This window comes from Lontra canadensis, unplaced genomic scaffold (genome assembly GCF_010015895.1).
Source record: "Lontra canadensis isolate GAN:19392208 unplaced genomic scaffold, GSC_riverotter_1.0 scaffold96, whole genome shotgun sequence".
Taxonomy (NCBI): domain Eukaryota; kingdom Metazoa; phylum Chordata; class Mammalia; order Carnivora; family Mustelidae; genus Lontra; species Lontra canadensis.
Genome location: NW_022631090.1, coordinates 2,885,238 through 2,910,704, shown reverse-complemented (window position 1 = coordinate 2,910,704; position 25,467 = coordinate 2,885,238). Strand labels below are relative to the sequence as shown.

At 40.1% G+C, this 25,467-nt stretch overlaps 1 protein-coding gene across 4 annotated transcripts in view; it reads left to right on the top strand.

Moving 5' to 3' along the window:
• ACSL4 (acyl-CoA synthetase long chain family member 4) overlaps positions 1 to 25,467 on the top strand; it is an 82,046-nt gene that overhangs the window by 16,119 nt on the left and 40,460 nt on the right. For all 4 annotated transcript variants that reach the window (XM_032837138.1, XM_032837135.1, XM_032837137.1 and 1 more), the window contains exon 2: positions 14,936 to 14,987. The gene's annotated coding sequence lies outside the window, so the exon portion shown is untranslated. The remainder of the gene's footprint in view (positions 1 to 14,935; positions 14,988 to 25,467) is intronic.

Sequence of the window (25,467 nt, the reverse complement as noted above, 5' to 3'; positions counted from 1 at the left end):
TAGACTCAGAGGTGAGAGATTAAGCTTGGTGCTTTTGAGAAACTAAAAGAAGTTTATAATGGCTAGAGCCCTGAGATCAGCTCAATTTAAGCCACACAAAAGTCCTTTCAACAGGGAGTAATAATATTCCTTCCATTTTAGAGCTGTGGCAAATGAAGTAAAGAGGTTAAATAGCCTGCCGGAGGTCACCCAGTGCTAGTAAGGGGCACAGCCAAGAGCTGGACCAAGGCCATCTGGCTCCAGTGTTTTGGCTCCTAACTTCTGTGGTAGACGGTATCTCAGCAGGGCACTGGGTTAGACTGGAGCTTCATTGTCTGGTTCTTTAGCCTTCGATGAAGCATAGGACCTTATCCTGTTAAATCTGTGGTCTTTTCTTAGGATTGGCCAAATTAAATACAGTTTTTCTTAGTAAACAATGTTAGGCTGTAGTAGACGCAGACTATTCCAAGAGCTAGAGTTTATAAATATGTGAAAAATTCCTTAAGCTTATAGCATCTGGGGTAGCCCAGAAACTCTCTGGTTTGCTCTGGTATTTTGTCATTGACTGGACATCAGATACTTCATTTGATATGCAACTCTAAGGTTGCTAACCCGTATTTTCCAGAAAATCATAGATAGGAAGTTTCAGTTAGTGTTTTTTTTTTTTATAATAAAGATAAGTAACACGTATTTCCTGCAAGGCTGGAATTTTTGCCTGATTGCTAAAGTTAATTTGGCAATATCTTCCTCTCTGACCTTTCAGTTAGTTAAAGGGTAAACACAACTTTTTAAAAAATAAATAAATAAATAAATTTATTTATTTATTTAGAGAGCACATGTGCATGTAAGCAGGGGGAGGGGCAGAGGAAGAGGAGGAAGAGGAAGAAGAGAGTCTCGAGACTCCACACTGAGCATGGAACCTGGCGCTGGGCTGTCTCATTACCCTGGGATCATGACCTGAGCTGAAATCAAGAGTTGGTCACTTAACCAACTGAGCCACCTAGGTACGCTGGGTAAATAAAACTTCTTAAATAGGATGACAGTCTTTAAAAGTTGTATAAATTGAGGACATATAAATGGAGATATTTTCTTATAGTGGATTTGATTTATCTTTTTATGTACTTACAAATACATGTATGTATTTTGTAAATTGAGGAATTGACTTCAGTTTGAATTTGTGGGACAGAGTTAGGGTTATCACTAGAGTCATCATGAAGGAGGTTTCGCCAAAAAAAAAGGGTGAGGACTCTGACAATAATTACACTGGACCAACAGGTAAACCAGGGGACAGACTTTGGCAAACTGGCAAGTGTGATCACCATCATTTTAACCAGTTCATATGGGATCAAATTTGTGAGATTAGCTTCAGACTCACTGGCTCAACCCAGCTGAATTAACCAGCAGCCACAGATCAACTTTTCTTGACTTTGGAGTAAAACATTAATTTTCAAATAGATGTATTATTGCGTGTTGTGGTGGAATTGTATATATAGCAATCAGCTGTGTTCTTTGGATAATTTTTAGTGTCGTGAACTCTGTGCTGCTGGGCCCTGTCGAGGTTATTACAGGACATGCTCATAGCTGTCTGGGGCCTTACAGGAAGTAAGATTACTTAATGATACTTTACTGTTACCCGAAACATTTTGAAGTGAAAACTTTGAGGGAAAGAAATGATTCAGCCTTTCCTGCCTACTCCTTTTTGAAGCTAGTACACATTTGTAATGTGATATCACAGTGGATTGGAATGTCTGAAGCTAGACAGTCTTGGGTAAGATGATATACTTCCAAGTTCAGAGTAGTTGGTCCCAGAGTTGAGATTGTGAACAAGTGGATATTGATGGAAAATTAACTTCTGAAATGCCCTCCCTTCAAAATCCTTCTTACCACCCAAGTGGAAGACAAAGAAATGATACACATCAGGTACCTTTTGCTTGTGATACTTTTTCTGAGGGAAGGCCTTTATTACTCCTAGGGTACTGATTCTGGTCAGATGAAAAATCTTTTCCTTGTGAGGCAGAAGAGTTGGCAAGTATGAGGTGCCTATTAAATCTTATGCAGATATCATCTGACATTTGCGTTCCTGTTTGTTGTAATAGAATAAATGAGTGGAACTCTGGGCCTTCAAGAAATTATTTGTATTTCAATCTGTGTGGAGCCCCTCACAATTGTCTGGCTTTTTGATATCCTCTATTCACTTGGCAGTAGTAGTCAATTTTTCTTAGTTGCGTTTTGGCATAGGGGACCACAAGGACAGTTAACTTTGGGAAAACTTTAACGTTGTAGTTATAGCAAGAAAAAAGAAACTTTATTTTGTGTCATAGATTTTTAAAAATATTTTATTTATTAATTTGTCAGAGAGAGAGAGAGAGAGAGGGAGAGAGAGAGTAGAAGCGGAGGGAGCAGCAGAGGGAGAGAGAGAAGCAGACTCCCTGCTGAGCAGGGAGCCCGACTCGGGGCTTGATCCCAGGACCCCAGGATCGTGACCTGAGCCGAAGGCAGATGCTTCACCGACTGAGCCACTCACGTGCCCGGCTTCACAGATTATATTGCATGAGCAAACAAAGTTTCTTTTACATTGAGACTAGTTTAGAAACAGAAGTGTCGGGCGCCTGGGTGGCTTAGTGGGTTAAACCTCTGTCTTCGGCTCAGGTCATGATCTTGGCGTCCTGGGATTGAGTCCCGCATTGGGCTCTCTGCTCAGCAGGGAGCCTGCTTCCCCCCCACCCACACACACTCTGCCTGCCTCTCTGCCTACTTGTGACTTCTCTCTGTCAAATAAATAAAATCTTAAAAAAAAAAAGAAACAAGTGTCTAATCTTTCTGTACTGCAGTTGAAGTTGACTTTTGGCTCCTTTTACAGCGTCCCTCTGTCACTTGAGTAGTGTCAAGTGCCTTAGGGGCCGTATTCATTGTCACCTACCAACATACACAAACACTAGAATGAACTAAAAGACTGATGCTCTATTTCCAACTGATTTATTAAATGATGAAACTAATATGTTCACTGCAGGAGTTTCAGGAAGTGTAGGAAAAATGTAAGGATAAAATTAAAAATCCCCGATAATTCTCCAACCTAGGGGTTAACATTTTAACTTGTAGCCTGCCTATATCTGAGGAAGTTGCTATTGTTCTTTAAGTCACCTCTCAAGCCAATTAAGCTGTGCGTATCTTGAACATTTTCCTATAATCTTGAATATTCTTCGGCAGTGCTGTGTTTGATGACTGTGTAGCATGTGATCGTATGGATGCATCATTATTTCACCAATCTCCATTTGGGCATGTGAAATTTGTTCTAGGTTTTCTGTTCTCTTTATAGCAGTGATGACTCTTATCTATGTGTGTGTGTGTGTGCATCTCTGATTAGTTCCTTAGGATATTCCTAGAAGTAGAAAATGAAATTATTAGGTGGGGAGTTATGATATAAGAACTCTTGATGTATATCGCCAAATTGCTTCCTATGAGGCTTGTATCAGTTTACACTTTTGTCAACAGTATATAAAGTGCTTTTTTGTGTATATTTGGCAGGACTGAGTGATTTCTTGATTCTTAATTGGCACTCCTTTTGATGGAACTTCCACGCATTGCTGTTCTAGTAAAAAAAACCTATTCCTGGTAACTGAAGGTGGGAATGTAATATTAACAGCAGTACTGCAAGGAACTGGTAGCCCAGGATATTTCGAGAACCATCGAAACAGGCCATGTTTTAGCTTCAAGAGTCTGTGCTTCTAAAAATACATTTTTCCTCTCTCAAGCAGTTTATCAATCACAACTTGAGGGGTAAGTTCTAGTTTTTTTCTCCTAAAATTATTGCTCCATGAGTGCTTATCATTTCTTAGACCTTTCTGGGCATTTATTAAGAACCATGCTTTTGTTGTCTTTAAAAACAAAATGTAACCTCCGGCAAAAATCAGGTGGAGTTTGGGAAGTTTTGGTCATCACACAGGAGTACTTTCTTAAAGCAACAAGCACTCCAAGTATTGTTCAGATCCTTAGTATTTAAACGGAAGCCTTATAAATTCAGAACCATCCATGTATCAATACATTTCTTGAGTAAACTTGGAAGAAAGGGATTTAGTAAGTCTGGTGTTTGATATGATATAATCTATTTGGCCAAAATGTTTAAAAATCAGTGTCATGAAATTGTTGGTCCCAAGTCAGGAATCACCAGTGTGACAGCAATTTTCATCTGTTAAAACCGTCTTCCTCTCAGTGGTTGTTTCATAATGGCAAAGCTATACCTTACGCAGACCTTACAAGTAGGATTTATTGATGTTTGTGACTTAGAAAATTCTTATTTAAATGTGATGATACATCAAGAATTTTTAAAGAGAATTTTCCCTCTTGATGCTATTGTTAATTTAATCCCACGAAACAGAAGGGATAGGGACAGTGCACTTTTTTTTTGCTGTTTTCTAATATTCTATTTTTTTTTTAATTATTTATTTTTTTTAGTAATCTCTACACCCAGTGTGGAGCTTGAACTCATGACCCTGAGATCAAGAGTCACATGCTCCTCCTTCCGAGTCAGCCAGGCACCCCTGTTTTCTGGTATTTTTATATTCATCTTAAGAGTAAAACTAATCAGGGCGCCTGGGTGGCTCAGTGGGTTAAAGCCTCTGCCTTCAGCTCAGGTCATGATTCCAGGGTCCTGGGATCGAGTCCCACATCAGGCTATCTGCTCAGCAGGGAGCCTGCTTCTTCCTCTCTCTCTCTCTCTCTCTGCCTACTTGTGATCTCTGTCAAATAAATAAATAAAATCTTTAAAAAAAAAAAAAGTAAAACTAATCAATACTGATTACAAAAAAATTCTTAATTCTTTTTTAAAATTTAATTCTATCATTTTTTCAGTGTTCCAAGATTGTTTATGCACCACACCCAGTGCTCCATGCAATATGTGCCCTCCTTAATACCCACTACCAGGCTCACCCAACTGCCCCCCCCAAAACCCTCAGTTTGTTTCTCATAAAGAAGCAGATAAGATGTTTTCCTAATGTTCTAGAAAGTAGATCCTATTTTAGTTCCTGTAGTTATTGGGAGGGGAGAGCGGGAGAAGAGTTTCTTTTTGGAGACGAGTTCACTATTCCCATCTTAGAGCCCATTTTAGCTCTGAAAGTGTACAACTTTCATATACGTCTAGTTTATTTTCCTGTCCCAGGTGAAGCATAGTACTTACATTGTAGGTTAGGTACTTGTTATTTTTATATACACAATTGACATATGTATGTGTGTATAATATGTATTAATGTATATTTTACCATACTAATAGTAAAACTAAATGTGTGTAGGGATGTGTGTGTGTGTGTGTGTGTGTGTGTGTGTGTAAAGATACTAATTATAAGGGAAGCATTTATATAACAAAATGGATGGTAACCTAATACTAAAGTTGGGAGTATTTCTGTTGGGATTGCAACTAGACTCTGTCTTCAAGCTTGGGTGTAGCATAGCATACGTAAGCATTGCTTCAAAACTGAGAAAACAAAACAAAGAAACTACCCCAGAATACTGCAGATTTAACCACGCGAGGAAATATTCATTGTTGTCATGGATATGCAAGTGATATGTTCTTCCAGTAGTGACAAGAATAATCTTTGAGTGGGCGCTAAGTGGCTCAGTTGGTTGAGCAACTGCCTTCAGCTCAGGTCCTGATCCTAGAGTTCTGGGATTGAGTTCTGCATTGGGCTCCCTGCTCGGTGGGAAGTCTGCTTCTCCCTCTGACCTCTCTCCTCTCATGTTCTTTCTCTCTCAAATAAATAAAATCTTTTTTAAAAAATACTTAAAGAATAATCTTTGAGTTATTAGTAGAACAAAGGACTTTCTGTTCGGCTAACATTGATTATCATCATTCTAAAATATAATCATAATTTTTTGGTGTAAATGTTTTCCCCAGATATCTGCCAAAGATGATAATGTAAACAGAAAGTCTAGTTTAAAAATAGTATATATTTATATACTATTAATATATATAATATATATCATATGTCATATATATATTTTCTATACCATTAATATATGTATTAACAGTATATATTTTTATATACTAAAAATAGTACAGAATTGTCAAACTACTATGCTGCACACCTGAAACTCATATAACACTTTGTCAACTATGGTTCAATTTATTTTTCAATAAATTAAAAAACGGTCACAGATAAAATGAAGGCTGATGTTAATTGTGAAGGAAAAAATAATGACTTCAACCAGCTGTATTCTCTGACAAGTGTTAGATTATTTCTCTTATCCATTCCAACAAATATTTGATGCTATTTCCAAGCCCATGTGGGATACAGAGATAATAGGATGCAGTCCTTTTCCCAAATGAGCTTACTGTTTAGATAAGTGATTAAGATAAATTTATAAATAATACAACTAACTTCTGAAATGCCCTCCCTTCAAAATCCTTCTTGTCACCTGAGTGGAAGGCAAAGAGATGATGCCCATTTGGGTAATGTATTACAAGTTTCAAGCTTTTAGGGAAGAGCTATAAAAGTTCAAAAGAAGACAAGACATGTTAGCTCAAAGTATCAGTGAAGATATCCCAGAAAAGCTGTCTTTTGAGCAGAATTCTGGATACAAAGAAGGCCATGCATAAAATCTTTGACACAGGAGAATTTCAGAGAATGTCAGCTTTTTTTTCCCAAGGTGGTAAGTGATTTCTTTTGGGTAGGATATAGGTAAGGTAGATATTTTTCTTATTCAATTAAAAGATTTATTTTATAGTAAAATATGTAATGCTGCTGATGGGAGTATAGATAGGTGCAGCCTTTCTGGAAAGTAATTTTATAGGTATATATCAAGAGTTTTCCTTTCCCACACTCCCCACCGTCACCCAGTCTATCTTTGACTTGGTAATCACACTTCTAGGAAATATGAGGGAGGTTTTTAAATCTCGAGGAGGGAAGATGACCCTGAAGCCACAAAGGAGACTACTGGTACATGTTATTAATTAAAACATAAAAACCAATATTTGGCCCCAAATAAGAGAAAATCTGTACCAGGAACAGGATCTGTAATATGTCAGAAAAAGGGTCTATTTCCTTAATATACAAAGGGCTCTTATGAATCACCAAGAAAATATGCATAATCAAGTGAAAAAATGGGCAGAGTTACTGGATTCATATTCATTCATATAAGAAATTTAGATACATGGGGCGCCTGGGTGGCTCAGTGGGTTAAAGCCTCTGCCTTTGGCTTGGGTCATGATCTCAGGGTCCTGGGATCGAGCCCCGAACCGGGCTCCCTGCTCAGCGGGAAGCCTGCTTCTCCCTCCCCCATCCCCCTGCTTGTAGTCCCTTTCTCGCTGTGTCTCTCTCTGTGTCAAATAAATAAAATCTTTAAAAAGGGAAAAGAAATTTAGATATAGTGAAACATTTTAATATATTCATTGAAAAATATAAAAGAAGTGTTTTTGGTAGGATTCACTTCATTGTTGGAGGGGATATGGAGATATCGGCATATATTTTTAAAAGATTTATTTGAGAGAGAGAGAACACACACAGGTGCATGGGGATGGGGGTAAGAGGGAGAGGAAGCGAAATAATCCTCAAGCCTGCTCACTAGGACCCTGAGATCATGACCTGAGTTGAAATCACTCAACAGACTGAGCCACCCAGGTGCCCTGAGATGGGCATGTTAATTTTGGTGGGAATATGAAATGGTATCTTCTCTTTTTGAGGTCATTAAAATTTGGGGGGGATGGGAATAAATTTTAGACTTTTGCAAAAGAGTTGCAAGGATAGTACATCATATCCATGGGCTCTTCACCTTGCTCCCCCTTGTGTTACTATTTTACATAATTATAGTATAATTAAAACTAAGAAATTAATATTGATATAATACTATTAACTAAACTACAGACTTTATTCAGATTTTTTTAAAAAATTTTAAAAGATTTCATTTATTTATTTGACAGACAGAGATCACAAGTAGGCAGAGAGGCAGGCAGAGAGAGAGGGGGAAGCAGGCTCCCTGCTGAGCAGAGAGCCCGATGTGGGGCTCCATCCCAGGACCCCGGGATCATGACCTGAGCTGAAGGCAGAGGCTTAACCCACTGAGCCACCCAGGTGCCCCAAGACTTTATTCAGATTTAATCAGTGTTTCTACTAACATCTTTTTTCTGTTCCAGGATCTAATCTAGGCTCTCACATTACATTTAGCTATTATGTCTCCTTAGTCTCTTCCTTTTTTTAAAGTTTTTTATTTTAATTCCAGTTAACATACAGTGTTATCTTAGTTCCAGGTGTACAATATAATAATTTCACACTTCCTTCATCACATGGTGCTCATCATAAGTGTCCTCCTTAATCCCCATCACCTGTTTCACCCAGCGCCCCCCTGACCTCCCCTCTGGTAACCATCAGTTTGTTCTCTAGAGTTAGAAGTCTGTTTCTTGGTTGGTCTTTCTGTTTCTCTTTTTTCCCCCTTTGCTTGTTTTGTTTTTGAAACTCCACATATGAGTGAAATCATATAGTATTTGTCTTTGACTGATTTCCTGTAACTTAAGACTCTCTACCCCTCCTTAGTCTCTTCCATGACAACTCCTCAGTGTTTATCTTTCGTGACCTTAACAACTTTGAAGAATATTCAGGACTTTGTTGAATGCCCCTAATTTGGGTTTACCTGATGTTCTTTCTTGGTAGCTCAAGATGATGTAATTTGGGCAAGAACACCGTAGAAAAGCTGTGTTGTGTTCTTCTCAGATGTGTCCTGTAATTGGTGATGGTAATCTTGATCACCTGGTTAAGGTGATCTCAATTGTGTTTCTCCACAGTAAAGTTATCATTTTTTCCTTTGTAGTTAATAGGTATTATAAATACTTTATTATATTGTATTAATATATATTTGGAGGTGGTATTTTGAGACCATGTATATATCCAGTTTCAACTTTAAACTTCCACTCACCAGTGTTAGCATCCATCAGTGGATTTTGTGTGCAGCCAATTATTACTGTAGTGCTGCTTTTTAAAAATATTTTGTTTACTTGAGAAAGAGAGAGAGAGAGCATGAGCAGGGGGAGGGGCAGAGGGAGAAGCAGACTCCCCGCTGAGCAGGGAGCCTGATGTGGGTGGGGCTTGATCCCAGGACCCTGGGATCATGACCTGAGCTGCAGGCAGATGCCTAACTGACTGAGCCACCCAGGACTTTACTGTAGTGTTTGAATGGAGATTTTCTATTTCCTTTATTCCTTCCACATTTATTAATTAGAACTTATATAAGGAAGTTTTGTCCCTTCTCCCTCCTATACTTATTTATTTGGTCAATCATTTATTTGTATTTGTGTGGACTCATGGATATTTACTTTATTCTTTTGGATATAATTTAATACTATCATTTATATTGTTCACATTGTTCCAGCTTTGACCACTGAGAGCTCTTTTGGGTTGGCCGCTGTGTCCCTTTGGCACATCCCCATCTTTTTTTTTTTAAGCACTTCCTTACTTTCTGGCACCAGAAGATACCAGGTTCAGCTGGCATCTTTCCTGCCTTGGCTCTGGAATCAACTACTTCTCTAAAGGGCCCTGGTTCCTTTTACTGGAGAATGGTAATTGGAAACCCAAGATCTGGGTACTAGGTATGATCACTGCTACTGAGTATCTTTGCTTCTAGATCTGGAGGGCAATTTTAAAAGACTAGAACCTAAAATGGTCACATACCCTTTTGACCCAGAAATTCAACTAGAAATATATCCTATAGATACACTGGCATAAATATATCATTAAGGGTATTCTTTGCCGGAATACCATATACCTGTTTAAGAGTATTTTTTTAAAGATTTTATTTATTTATTTGAGAGAGCCAGAGAGAGAGCATCGGCAGAGGGGAGGGGCAGAGGGAGAAACTGACTACCCACTGAGCAGAGATCCCAATGCCAGGCTCAGTCCCAGGGTCCCTGGATTATGACCTGAGCCGAAGGCAGATGTTTAACTGCTTAATCCAGTGATCCACCCAGCCATCCCTAACTGTTTGGAAGTATGTAGATCTATGTATTCTGGCATGGAAAGCCATGTAAGAGAGTCATATTTTTAAAAAAGAAAGTTGCAAACCTGTGTAGATAGTATGATTCACTTTTTGCTTAAAAATTGTGCGTGTGTGTGTGCGCCTGTGTGCACACATGTTCATTAGACTACGTTTACAAAAACGTCCCCAGGAGTACCCACCATACTACTAAAAGCTGTTATTTCTGGAAAATTGAATATAAAAGATAATTTCACTCTGTATTTTATATTTCATAACGTTTGTTTTTTTAAAAAAGACTTTATTGAGATATCATGAATATTTTTAAAAAACATTTTGTTTTAGGTTACCTAACTTTTCCATGAACCATCATTCTAGTCTATGACAGCCTAGAATCATCTCCATATTTTTTACAGTATTACATGATAGTTTGGGGTAGTTTTATTATTTAGGTTATAATACTTGTTTTATACATTTCAATTTTTATGAACCAAGTGACCTACAAGCCTATGAAACATTTAAGACTCTTTAACTGCCAATACTTTATATATTCTTAAGGGGAAAAGAAAAGATTCTACTACAGCTTAGATTCTGAGTAGTACCCTCTAGTAGTCTGATTGGCTTGTGATAGTTACAGAGTCCTGTTCTAAATGTCATTTTCTTCTTCTTTATGACTTTTTAAAAATCATTTTTAAAAAAGATTTTATTTATTCATTTGACAGACAGAGATCACAAGTAGGCAGAGAGGCAGGCAGAGAGAGAGAGGAAAGGAAGCAGGCTCCCTGCTGCGCCTGATGCAGGGCTGGATCCCAGGACCCTGAGATCATGACCTGAGCAGAAGTCAGAAGCTTAACCCACTGAGCCACCCAGGCGCCCCTTAAAAATCATTTTTTAAAATAAACAATATTTATGGAAACGTCGGAAGCTGTTAAAATCAGCGCAAAGAATACAAAAGTATAAAAAACAAAATAAAAAAATTAAAACGCAAAATGCACCTGTAATGCTGCCACACAGCAATTGATATTTGGTGTGTATCTTGCTAATTTTTCTATGAACATGTACCCACTCAAAGAAAGGCGTATATCACGGAGTCATACATACTGTTTTGTACTTGCCTTGTTCTTGATTTCAATACTGCTAACCTTTGAACTGTATTATAATTATGGCAGTTTTCATCCATTAGTGGATACATGACATACGCACATCTCTCTGAAGCAAGACCGGTGAAAGACCATTGCTGAGGAGATTATTCTATAAGGGACTCACCAGAATTTACTTTTAGATTTGGACACTAAATGCTCAGGACTTTGTTAATATTTCCCACTCTTTTTGAAACATCCTCTTTTAAACGTACTAAGCTTGGTCCTTGAGACATTAATGACAGGAGGAAGATTGATTGTGCTTTAAACATTTTCAACAGATGTTATCACAAGTTGAGTATTGACTTGACTTCTAGAAGAATGTTTTCCAAAATACTGGTTAGCAGACTAACTTACTTGCAACAGGGCAAAAACTAAACACAGTAATGGTTTGTTTTGAAGTCTGTCTCAAAATATGAGGGTTGTCTGAAGTTGAACAGCCCTGCCTTGTATTTGTGGTTGCTTTTTCCTTAATCACCATCCTGTTAGCTGCCTGGACACTGTTTTGCTCCGTGGTATTTGATGAGTAAGGCTTTCTCAGGGCTGCCTCATTTCCTAATTGAAAGACGATAAACTCTAGATGCTGTATTCTCTTTTTTCCATGGTATCAGGTGATCATTAAGTCGAAACAAACTATGTTATATGCTTCAGTCTGTTAAAAATTTGCCTTGCGAAGGATTTCCAACTTCCTTGTGCTAACAAAAACTTGCATATACATGTGAAAGTGAAAAGTGTGTTCCAAATTTGCATTCTAATTTCAGCCAGATCATTCCTATTCCTAGTCCCAGTCATTTGTAAGTGGAAGCTGCAAGGTGGTCATCTGCTTAGATCTTTCGTACAAAATTATGTCTTCAATTTATTTTACTAGAATGACTCTAAGAACAGGGTGCTATTTGGTAGGGGGAGGCTAGGGGGAGAGAGGTTACGTTTAGAGTGTTTTTCCATCGTGTAGAAAAAGTAAGGTGAGGAAATGTGGTTTAGTTCCCTTCTATCTGCTGGGCAGCAGCGGCTGGTTTTGTCTTGTTTTTTAAATGATGAAATAAATGACCGTTAAATGTACAGATGCTGGAAAAAAAATCAGGACAGGACTTTATCCCTGTCTCTTGTATTTAAGAACCTCTGAGAGTTTCTTTGTCTTGCCTGATTGATGGAGGACTGTGAGACTGGAAATGAGTAGAAGGTTGAAATTGGGGCTCTCATCCAGCTGAGAGAATTCTCTGACACTTCTGATTCACCTCTCCATCTTCTCCTTCCATGGTACCAATGACCAAGTGTAAACTATTCTTTACAAATATTTATGGATGAAATTATTTTCCAAATTAAGCAAGCTAGTGGATAGTTTTGTATCTCCCCCCTGCCACCCATAGGTCTTTAAATGATTTTGTAGAAAGTTGGTCTTTGTTGTTTATCAGTTACCTGAATTAATCTGTGGGGGAAATCTATCCATTTGTATTTAGAAATACGAAGTTTTTCTTCTCCAACATTCTCTTCTTGAGCTCTTCGGACTTTATTTGAGTGTGTATATGCAGAGATTTACTCTGCTTATGTTAATATGAATTGTTAGCCCTGTGGGAGAAAAATAAGAAAATGTTAAGTAGCATGCCTTCTGTTTATAAGTAGTCTTAACCATCTGTGTTCACACATATACTGACACCGTCCCCAGCACACCCTCTCCAAAAGTAGATTGTGGATATTCACTTGAAGTGAAGAAGTAGTTCTGTGAAACCAAACAAAAGGAATGCTCTGTTGGTGATAGGTCTGGGTGTAAATCATTCTTGCCCTCTTGTTCTGATGGTAGCAGGAGAGAAAATGAACTGAGTTAACACCAAGTAGTTAGTGTGGTCGTTAGTCATACGGATGTTTGCGACTTCCATTGGAGTGTCTAGATTTTTTTAAAAAAAGTGTTTGAAGGGTTTTTCTCATAGTCTCATGCAAGTAGTACTGAGTACTACCTCATGGAGATAGGACTTCATTTCTTCTTCAAAATCAAAATTGTGCCTAGGACACACCCGCAGTGTTGAAATGTAAGTCAAATTACAGAAGGGCCGTAGTTTACTATTCTAGGTGTTCAGATGATAGGTTGTTTTCTCCTGCACTATACAACGTAGGTCAGTCCAAAACCTTCATAGCATGTATAGCTTCAAGAGCATCATAGAGCTGATCTGTATGTTCGCTGAGGGAACATGAAAATATCTGTAGGTTCTTGCCTAGAGCAGTGCTGTGTTTTGATTTGGAAAGAGTCTTGCACTGTTTAAAGGAAATTATTCATTTTGGATTTTGATGGGGAAATCGCTGGGCGTCTGCAGGCACTTGGGGTTGAGGCTATCTGGGTAGATTGACTAGTTTCCTGTGGTCAGACTTTATCCCTGAATGGCTCCTGTCCCGACTGGGGCTGGGGGGAGGAATAAGAGGTACAAATAAAACTATTAACAGCGTGACTCCTGCTTCTTGCCATTTTCTTTTCATTTTACTTTAACATTTTTTATTGAGCTATAATTGACGTATAATATTGTGCAAGGTGCACAACATGTTGATTTGATACATTCATATATTGTTACGATTACCACCTTAGCTTTAGCTAACACCTCTGTTGCATCACATAATTATCATTTTTTGTGGTGAGAACATTTAAGGTCTAGTTCCTTAGCAGTTTTGAAAGTATATGACATGGCATTGTTGACTGTGATGACTGTGCTGGGCATCAGATCTCCAGAATTTACTCATCTTCTAACAAGCCTTTAACAGCATCTCCCTGGGTCCCCCCTCCAGCCTCTGGTAACCACCATTCTACTCTATTCCTGTGAGTTTGGCTTTTTTAGAGTCCACAAATGAATGACATCATGCCACAGTTGTCTTTCTCTGCCTGGCTCATCTCACAAAGCCCACCCTCAAAGTCCACCCATGTTTTTGCAAATGGCAGGCGTTCCTTCTTTCTCATGGCTGAGTATATACCATTGTGTGTACATACCACATTTGTTTTACCCGTTCATCCATTGGTGGACACTTAGGCTGTTTGCTTATCTTGGTTGCTGTGAATAATGCTGCAGTAAACATGGCAGTGCGGGGGTGCCTGGGTGGCTCAGTGACTGCCTTCGGCTCCAGTCAGGATTCCAGAGTCCCAGGGTTAAGTCCCGCATCAGGCTCGCAGCTCCATGGGGAGTCTGCTTCTCCCTTTGACATTCTCCCCTCTCATGCTTTCTCTCACTGTCTCTCTCTCAAATAAATAAATAAAATCTTCTTAAAAAATGGCAGTGCAGATTTGTTTTTGATATCCTGTTTTCATTTCCTTTGGCTGTATATCCAGAAGTGGGATAGCTGGATTATGTGATCATCGTATTTTTAATTTTTTTTACACAACCTCCATACCGTTTCCCAGAGTGGCTGCTCCAATTTATGTTCCCACCAACACTGCGCAGAGCTTCCCTTTTCTCCACAAACTCACCAAGGCTTGTTATTTCTAGTCTTTTTGATGATAGCCATTCTGACAGGTGCAAGGTGGTATCTCATTGTGGTTTTGATTTGCCTTTCCCTGATGATGAGTCATGTTGAGCACCTTTTCATGTGCCTGTTGGCCATCTGGATGTCTGCTTTGGAGAAATGTCTCTTTAATTCCTCTGCCCATTTTTTCATCTTACCATTTTCCTACAGAGTTTTGACTACTGTTTTTTAGGCTAAGTTACTTTTCTGTGATCCTAATAGCATTACTTCTAGCCAGATGACCATCTTGAGTCATTTCTTATTTTGTCTTGGATACCGGGCTCATCATGAGCTAAGGTGCACGGGTAATGTGAAACAGCACTTGAGTGTTTTCAAAAGGGGTTCTTCTCTTGTGTCAATGTACCCATTAATGTTGTCTTTTATTGCAGATTGAAATCACAAAAGATACATACACGTGTTTTTAAGAGAAAAAGGAAATCTGTAAGTATTCTTTGAAAATTCTAAATTTGTCATTTTATCAGCTTTTGGAGGAAATTAAGTTTTAACTATACTAACAGGCATCTTGACTCTTTTTGTTGTGGAAAAATCCTGCCAATCTCCATGTTTGTGTTAAAGGGCAATATTTGGAAAAGTAAAACGGGATAACTTTTTACCCTGTATAGCTTCTAAAATTTAAGCTACCACCCCTCATTTTTGAAAGGGGAAGTGATAATTGAAATCTAAGTAAAATGTTTTTCCTTGAGTGATTACCGAAAAGTGGAGCCACAGATGGGAGTGTTCCAGTTCTGACTGGTGAGACTTACAGGCCGAGGGTCTTTGGCAAGCTAGTTTGCTTCCCTTTGCCTCACTTTGCTAATTGTAAGGAGGCTCGTTATTCTCGATGAGAGGATGTCTGTAGTAGTGGCTGCTCACCCTAATAAGTTGAAGCTTGTTCTAGTTACTGGTTCTCAGAATTGATTGAAATATATTTCTGATTTGCAGAATTTTAGGTATTAGCCCTTTCCTTCACCGGAGTATCTTCTCTAGACCATAGCATGGAATAAAAGAAACACAACAGCACACTTAAAAGAAACACAATAGCACACTTAAAATTAGAGTCCTAGTGTTAGTCTTGGACCTTGAAAATTACCTAGTCCAGTGTTTCCCAAACATCGATTTTTAGACCAGTGGAGGTCAGTGAGGAGGTTTTTGTGGTCCAGGGTGAAGTGAGGAAAGTAAGGACAACAGGCCATGCATTTTTTTTAAGGTTAAACTCTTCCCCTTCAAATGATTTCTTGTTATTATAAGATCTGCCTATCTAATTTAGGGGCATCAAATACATTCTGTATTTTATGAAATGATGGTGATAGCAAATCATAGGGTTTTTTTTTTAATGTCTATACTTGCCCCCCACCCAAGGCAGCTGTATCATTCCCCTCACCATCCTTCTTTGCTTTTAAAACTATTACAGGCTTGTGCTATATCTTAAAATAAGAATCCAGTTTTCTCATTTTACAGATGAGGACACAGACAAGAGGTTATTTCATTTGTTCCACATCTTACTGTTCAGCAAGCTGCTGAACCTGGACTAAAACCCTGTATACGATGCTGCATCTCTTGTATTTCTGGTCTTCTGAGAATCACTTTAATTATAATTGGTTATAAACTTGAAACAGAAGATCTAGTAGTTCTTAGGTGCTAATAACTATTTTTGAATCCCGAGTGTAAAGAAATTCAAGACTTAATGTTCTTGTGTAGCTTGGTACTAAAGTCTGCTGATGAGCCTGCATTAGAAAAATCTTAAAACATGGCCAGAGGTTTTCCTCAGCAGGCCCAAATTAGCCGTCTCTGAATTCAGCTGCTTAGCATGCTACCCCATGATTCGTAAAAGTGGTGAGGTATCAGTGAGGCTAGTGTTTCCTTGGGAAATAGACTGTGGTGCCATCTTGAGGACAGTAGTATTCAGGCTTCTGTAGTTGATTTATTTTTGCACAGAGAGTCTGTTTCCTCTTGTCTCCCTCCCCACCTCCATCCTCCTCTCTCCCCCACCTCTCCCCGCCATGCCCCACATGCACACATGCATGTGTGAGCACGCATGCACACACACATACACACACCCTACAAACACAGATAAACATTTAGAGCAGTCGGCTTACAGCCCATCTAGATAGGTAAAAAAAAAAAAAAAATTACCAAGGCAGAGAGTAGGAGTTGCTAAACACATTGGCAGAAACATGTGCAGTTGTACTCAGGAGTTTACAGATACTTTGGAGTGCCTTTGACACTTCAGAGACTCCTCTCTGATTGGCATAGCTGGGCCTTCACTGTCCCCAATACACTTCAAAGCAGAAATACCTCATTCCCTTATCCCCCTCCCTCACTCACCTTAGTGAAGCATGCATGGGCCAGGGAAACAAATGAAAGTGAAGAGAAAAGAATGGAAAGTATTCCTCATCCCTAGTATGGAGACATTAACTCTAAGAGTACTTTCCCCTGGCTTCTTGTATTTAGCATCATGTGGCTTCCTTCTTTAGGGAAGAATTCTTTAATTTCTAAAATGACAGGTACAGCCATAATGAAATGCTAAGAATTTAAAAAAAAATCGAGAACTTTCTACAGTCTTTGGAATATCTGTGCTCTTCTTTTTCTTAGTGCTAATATTTGAGAATTGTCTGGATGGCTACAGGATTTCAGTCTTCAACAGATTCATCAGTCTTTGAGTTCTTTTAATAATCTCACTTTAAAGGTATTTTAATACGGAAGCACAGAGTGAGCTTGTAAAAACAAAACAAGACAAAACCATACCACAGTTTCACATGGTGGCCATGTGGCTGAATTGTAGTGACTTATTTGGCCATTTTTATAAGAAATGGCTGAAGGGGCGCCTGGGTGGCTCAGTCGTTAAACATCTTCCTTCGGCTCGTGTCATGATCCCAGGGTCCTGGGATCGAGTCCCACATCCGGCTCCCTGCTCACGGGAAGCCTGCTTCTCCCTCTCCCACTCCTGCTGCTTGTGTTCCCTCTCTCGCTGTGTCTCTCTCATCAAATAAACAAAATCTAAAAAAAAATAGAAATGACTTAAGACTACATTGTTGCATAATTTTTAATAGTAAAGAGTACCGGGAAACAACATTAGCAAAGAACTAACCTGTCGAACTGGCTCCTCCTCTAGCAAACGTGGAGGGTAGGTCATGTGGCAGAAAAAGGAGTGGTTGCAAAATTGTCCCCGGTATACAAAGTTATTACTAGGGGAAGTAATATGCTGGTCACAGGTTTTTTTTTTTTTTTTTTGATCTATACTCACGGTTGGCAGCCTGCGGTTTGTATTACTTTATTAGTAATAAATAGGTAACATGACAAGAGAGGTAGGATCTCACTTGGATGCAAGACATTTATTATAACTGAAAGTTAATTTTGAAGTTATTTTGAATGATTTTTGATAAGCCATGGCTGTGTTCCCCTAGAGAAAAAAAATACCTGGGAAATAGAAGACTTTACAGACAAAATTAAAGTCTACCCCATGGTGCGATGTGCCCTCTAATTTAGCAGCAGCTTCTGTCTACAGGGATCTGCAGGAGTTCATCTTCAGCAGTAGCCTAGGACGTTGAAATTGGCATTGTGCTACCTACTCCCATTTTATAGCACTGCACCCTTCTTACTTCTCTGCAAATACGTACCCCCCAGAACTTAGTTTTCCTCCCTCTCTCCTGGTGTCTAATCAAGTTGGATTGGAACATCATGCTTGGTCAGTAGGTGCCACTTCTAGCTTGGTCTGTCCTCAGTATTCCTTTAATCTGAGCTTTGAATTAAAGCTCTACAACCAACTTCTGACTTTTGGAAGCTTCATATTTAAAAATGCAGCGTGTTGTGATCACTTGAAATGAGGAATAGCCGCATCATCATACACAGTGTATGTGAAGTGTGTAGGCAGCAACATTGGCTGCTGGATCTCCTCATTTCAACACATATAGATAGGATCCCAATTATAAGATCCTATGACCTAGAAAAAACATAATCTGATGCATGCTGGGGATGTTCTTAAAGCATTATGGGAGGGGACTTCTGCTACACTGTGAAAGAGCATCTTCAGCATGGCAGCTGAGGTGCTTTCTTTGCTGGGAAAAGCTGGGAAGAGACTGGCAGGATGGCGACTTCAGGGGTTAATCCCTCTCCAGGTGAGGAAGTAGACAGGTTTGGGTAATCTTGCTGGAGACGCACCCAAAGATCAGTCGTGGTGGTGAGAGGCTTGTAGTTAAAATAGCTAGCTAGGCACAGGTGCGTTGTGTTGGGACAGGGCACGCATATATTCATCCTAGGTTTTTGTTTTTGTTTTGCTTTTTCAGCTCTCAAATGTATTTATTATAATTACTATATATCGGGTCTAAAGTTTGATTGTACAAACTATACCGTGTCAATTAGATTGGGCTGTCAGTTTGAATCAGGTGAGACTTAAAAAGGGCAGATGAATATATATTTCACATGATTATTCAGTCTTGCAAACTAACAGCAAGAAAGCCTACTAACTGCCCTTAATGCCTTTTATTTTCTTAAATAGTATCATTTTTAAAGTTTTGATATTAAATATGAAGTGTATTATATTGTAATACAGCTCCTGTGAGGTTTGATTTCATTAACCAAATGCAACCATTTTTTAACATCATTTTTGAGCTTTCTTTTCTGTGTTTTAAAATCATTTGGAACTTTTTAATAGTATGTGAGAGCAAAGGTTTTGTTTTTTTTTTTAAAAGCACTCCACCCATTTATAAGTCTCGGGGAGGCAACAACTATGTAGAAATAGGATCTTTTAAAGTGCCACAGGTATGTTATCTGTTTAATCTCTTAGAACTTTTACTTATTTATTTTTATTTTATTAGTTTTTTAAAGATTATATTTATTTATTTGAGAGAGACAAAGAGAGAGCACAGAGGGAGAGGGAGAAGCAGACTCCCTGCTGAGCAGGGAGCCCCACTTGGGCTGGAACCCAAGACCCTGAGATCATGACCTGAGCTGAAGGCAGCCACTCAATGGAGTGAGCCACACAGGCACCCCTCTTGGAACTTTTGTAATTGTTTTCTGATTTAATGTTGAGTGGATACAGAAGGCAAATTTTCTCTTTATTTGGTATTTAAATTACCCCTTTAAATGATGTGTGACCTGAAAATGTAATTTCTTAAAGTAGCACTTACATAGTTAATCATTGATTTTCAAATTGATACCTTTTACATTTTCATAAGGTTGTTTGTAAAGGACAGATGACCTTCATCTGTCCTTATTGTGTGTTTCAACTTGGCAAATGCATGCATCCTTGCTTAGTGAAGTCTGTTTTCCCAGACTTTTGGGGGAAAAAAACGTGTGGGCATTAATGGACTTCAGTTTATTAGTTTTTCTTTTTCATTCTTAAATCGATGTTGTGTCACATGCTTCTGGGGGAGATGATTTCTTCTTTTAAATTCAGACTTTAATCAATATATAGCATTTGTTTACTTTGTGTACTAGAGCTTAAATGTATCACTAATGCTTTTTGTGTTTAAGCTAACTATCTCAGAGCATTTGAAGTAACTGGAATGAAATATTTAACATTAAACTTGACCTTAAGACAAAAGGTGAAATTTTATTTGATTTTCCCCTAAGCTTCTAGGACTCCCTTGATACCTAGAGGACATTTTTTCACCTATAAAAATGCCTCAGGATATAGGCTGCCAGGATTTCTTCATACACAAAGTTTGTCCTTGTCACCTATTTAGATTATACCAGTATGACCAGGGTCACAGATAGGAGAGATGAAAACATAGCTTTAAAATCTATTTGAGGCTATTATGATCTATTTAAAATCTATTAGACCTGGATCAGAATCCCTACTTCACTGGGTCACATTGGGCAGATGCTCTCTCAGAGACTGGTTATATCATCAGTAAAATGAGGTACCCCCTCAAATGGGTTTCTTGAAGGATTCAGTGAGATAATGCATCTGGAGGACTGAGCACAGTGCCTAGCCCAGAGTCCATGCTCAGTGAGTAGTTACTCATCTGCTCTCCATACGAAACAGTAATCCTCAACAGGAACAGTGAACTGTTTTGTGACCGAAGATGATGGCCTGCCCTTTCCTGAAGGCCATACAAATGAATCTCTTGATTTCAAGGAAGCACAGCTTCGAGTTCATGTCTTCCTAACGGGGAGGGCAGCAGGTATCGCTCTTGATATGCAGAAGGACAGCATACCTCAGTGAGAGGCATGGGCGAGAAAGCACGGAGTCCCCACTGCATAGCCTTCATGCATTTAGAAGAGCAGTCTTTTACTGCTGTGCAACAGGCAGTTTTTCCAGTTTCATGTTTTTTATTAAGCAGCTAAAAACAGGTTAAGTTTATTATAGGGATTTTTAAGAGGATACCCTGTCCTAGAATGTCAACACAGACGAGTGATTTTTTTTTTAAAGATGACAAAGGTTGGTGGCTTTCAGGCTGTTGTACTTGCGTACATTTTTTGCTTTATTGTTCAAGAGCAATGCCATATCTGTTCTTTTTTTTAGTGGTTTTTTAAAGAGATTTTATTTATTTATTTGACAGAGACAGAGATCACAAGTAGGCAGAGAGGCAGGCAGAGAGAGGAAGGAAAGCAGGCTCCCTGCTGAGCAGAGAGCACGATGTGGCGCTCCATCCCAGGACCCTGAGATCATGACCTGAGCTGAAGGCAGAGGCTTTAACCCATTGAGCCACCCAGGCGGCCCACCATATCTGTTCTTATTTCAGTCAGCAGATTTATGGCACTGCTAATGCACAGAGGGACTGTTGTGGTCACTTAGTGTTCAGCAGCAGACTGTCAACCCTGCCTCATGGAGCTTATGGGGACATCAGTAACAAATATGAAAAGGAAAGCATGTGTCATATTGGTGATAGGTGCTGAGGAGAAAAACAGCGAGAAAGGGACTGGAGGTGTTGGGGTGCCATTTTAGGATGGCTGCAGAAGGTGATACTTGAGTGAAGACAAAAAGGAGCTGGAAGAACATTCCAGGGAGAGAAGACATGTCCAAAGGGCCTGAAGCAGGGTCATGCCTGGTGTGTTCCAGAAACCACAAGGAACAGGTTGAATTAAAGCAGAATGAGCCAGAGGAAAGCATGGGAGATGAAGTCAGAAATATGAGAGCAGGGGAAAAATCCCTGTCGTCTCATAGGGCAGAGTGAGGACTAACTTCTGAGTGGGTTGTATGGGGATTCTTTGAAAAACCTAATCTACCTTACATTTTAACTAGAGCCCTCTGGCTGCCGAGTTTAGAGTTTGTTATTAAAGTGGGAGCAGGGAGATCAGATTGACAACTGTATTTATTTAGGTAAGAGATGATAGTGGCTGAAACCAGGATGGTAGCAGTGGAGGTAGGGAGATATAGTTGAATTTGGTATGTGTTTTATAAGTTGAGCCAGTAGGATTTGCTGCTGCTGAGTTAGGTGTGGAATGTGTGTGAGAGAGAGAAAGAGAGAGAGGATAAAGAGAGAGAGAGAGAGAGAGAGGTGCAAGAGAGGGAATCTCAAAGATTTTTGGTCAGAGCAGCTGGAATTACTGAGCCGGGCAAGACTGGATGGGATCGGTTTGTGGCAGGATAGTCAGCGGCTCAGCTTTGAGCATGTTAAGTCAGAGGTACTTGACTGATAGGGATCTATTGAGGAAAAAGTTGGATCTACAAATCCAATGTTTAGGGAAGACCTCCAGGAGAGGGGGAGCCATATGGGCCTCATCAGCATATATATACATACACGCCATCTCAAGGCTGTGGGACTGAATGAGGTCACCATGGGAGTGAGTGTAGAGAAGGCCAAGAGGAGGTTAGGTGACCAGGGACTGTGGAATTTAGAGGTCAGGGACATAAGGAAGAAGCAGCAAAGGAGACTGAGGAGGAACAGCTAGAGAAGTCAGAAGAAAACTGGAAGTGTGGTCTCCTGGAAGCCAAGTGAAGGTTTCAATCCCAGGAACAGAGGGGTTTGCCTTGTCCAAGGCTGCTGATGAGTCAAGAGAGATGAGGGAGCCTTAACTGACCTTGGGATGTGAAGATGTGGAGGTGCTCAGGGGTCCTTGATCAGAGCAATTTGTGGAGTGGTGGGGGGTAAAAGCCTGAGTAGTAGGCTCAAGAGGAGCTAGGGGGAGAGAGCGGGGAGAGGAAGAGTGCAGGTGACTCTCAAGTCCTGATGAGGATGTGAAGAAATGGGGCTGTGGCCAGAGAACATCTGAGAGAGGCAATGGTGTTTTTTTTTAAATTTAATTTTATTTTTTCATTGTTCCAAGATTCATTGTTTATGCACCACATCCAGGGCTCCATGCACTATGATTTTTAAGGTGAGAGAAAGAATAGCCCTGTTGTGATGCTAATGGGCATGATTCTGTGGAGCAGGGCACGGGCACCCCCAGCTAGAGGCAGGGCCCAGGCGGACATGGGCCCGGGAGCCCCCGGGCAGGGGTCAGCGCCAGCCGGGCACAGCACTGGTCCACAGGCATAGTCACAGGAGAGAGAAGAGCACGTGGCTAAAGGTGCGAGAAGGCGGGTAGGTACAGTGGCGGGTGTGACCGAGGCAGAGCAGATGTCGATGGTCAGGAGTGCGAGGAGCAGACAGGAAACCCAGGAGAGCAGGCCAGTGAACGGAGCGGTCTGGTGCAGTGCGGTTCCTGCGCGGCATGGAGGGCCTGCCGAAAGGAGCTGTCATGCATGTAGGGCGGGGGCCATTCAGCACAGTCCAGTTTTTCTCCAGCCAAATTCAGCTGCGTGGGTACAGGGGCAGACTTCAGTGGAGAATTAGATTTAACCGGGTTGAAGTTTCACCAAAAAGTACAACAAAGTGAAAAGGGGGGGCAAGACTGTGTTCCGAGCACTGATGATTGGTGTCCGTGGACTGTAAGCTGGCTATGGGGAGGAATTCTGCCAACGGTGCCACAAAGTAGCACTCCTGTTTGCTGTGTGTTGCCACTGGCCCCGAGCTCTTCAGTGAGAGGTCGGTAACTTGTTCAGAGTCCCGCTTATCAGCACATGTGAGGTTAGACCTCGATCCCCTACCTTAGTTTAATCCATTTACCACCCAAGAAATCAGACTTTCTCTTCCATAGAGAATAGTTCATTACCCCTTAGTACAACAGGCAGGCGTTGAATCTTGAGTTGCTGACTCGTCAGACACGTGTGTCTCTTTTTTTTTTTTTAAAGATATTATTTATGTACTAGACAGACAGAGATCACAAGTAGGCAGAGAGGCAGGCAGAGAGAAAGAGGGGAAGCAGGCTCACCGCCAAGCGGAGAGCCCAACATGGGTCTTGATCCCAAGACCCTGGGATCATGACCTGAGCCGAAGGCAGAGGCTTTAACCCACTGAGCCACCCAGGTGCCCCAACACGTGTGTCTCTTAGGGTGCAGCTGCATGCTCGTAAAATTGGGTCCAAAAAAATTCAATTTTCCCATTGACTTCAATCCCTCAAGTGGAGCAGCTCCTCACGTGGAAGGCATTAAAGCTTCTGCTACACTATGGCTGTTTCTCCGCCGTCCTGCCCTTTTCTGCCTCCATCCGTTCGCCCATCCATTTGTTTTCTCCGTTAGGACTGTCCTCTTTTTCCAGTTGTTTTATTCGTCTTTTGAAAACACACCATCCTTCTTGTCTACCTCAACTGCTCTTTTTCTGTGAAACCTTTCCAGATGGTTCTACTTCCTACTTCAACCATCTTTCCTCCCCCGCCAAATTAGTAATCTCTACACCCAACATGGGGCTCGAACTCAGGACCCTGAGACCAAGAGTCACATGCTTTTCCAGCTGAGCCAGACAGGTACCCCTCTTATGGGATATATTCTACATGTTTGTGAACTCATTTCCCTGCCATCTATCATACATATGAACACATATGTAAATGCATTTAAAAGACTGAGTGCATCCTTTACTCATCTTTGTACCCAGTGCTCAAAACTTGCACATGGTAGGTGTTCTCTCCTCTTTCTCTTTTTGAAATGAATTTATCAATAGATGTGAGTGTAACCCTAGAAAATCTTTGGCAGGGAAAAATTTTAAGATGACAGGGAAAACTGGGCAGAGGCTGGCCAGTGGGCTTGAAAGAGCACCGGACTGGGGGCTGGGGGTTGGTTTCGATGTGCACTTGGCTGTTTATTCACCAACAACAGTGGGTCATTCAGCTGAACTGGGGGTTCCAAGAAGTCCAGGCAGGGGCTCTCAAGCCTCTCCCACCAAAACAGCTCTGCTTTTGGCTTTTATCTATACATATTTGTGTTTCCCATGTTCACGTAAGATTTTATTCAAATGGATGACCCGTGTCCCCCTCGCCACCACCAGAAAGAATTTCAAAATGACTGGAATAAATGATGTCTCTGATCTCTCCTCATCTAAATGTTCTTCTAGGTGTGCCTACTCTGTGTGTGTTGTGTTGTGTGTGTGTGTGTGTGTGTGTGTGTTTCTATGAGGATTAAGTAGAAGACATGTCCCTACCTCTGAAGCTTAAGGCAAATATGTATAAAAGATTAAGTGTATATAACATGAATGACTAAAAATATATATAGTACAGTTAATCCAATTAGATTATAAACACTTCAAAAGCTGTCTTCTTTATAGATCTTCAGCCCCAAGTCTGACAATTTTTCAATTGAAGGCAAGACTTTTTTTTTGATCTTCCGGTAATGTCTCTGAGAATTAATATATTGAAATAAATATATTGTCTTGAGTTGATTTCCTTTTGGTATTCCTTTCTCTTACCAGCAGGAATTGTTTTTTTAAATTATACACATAAGTAGGTTATCATCTGTGACATCCTTTAAGATTGATAAAAGAATATTATTACAGGATATTCGTTCTAAGAAAGAGGTGTTTAGTTTGATAGAGTTGAGAACTACATACTGGTCTCTGCTTATATACTTAGGTGCTTAGATGTTTGGTAATATTGGTAATATAATCAAGGATCAAAATGAGTGTTAGACATTTCAAGTGATGTAGGAAGTTAGAGGAAGAAATGA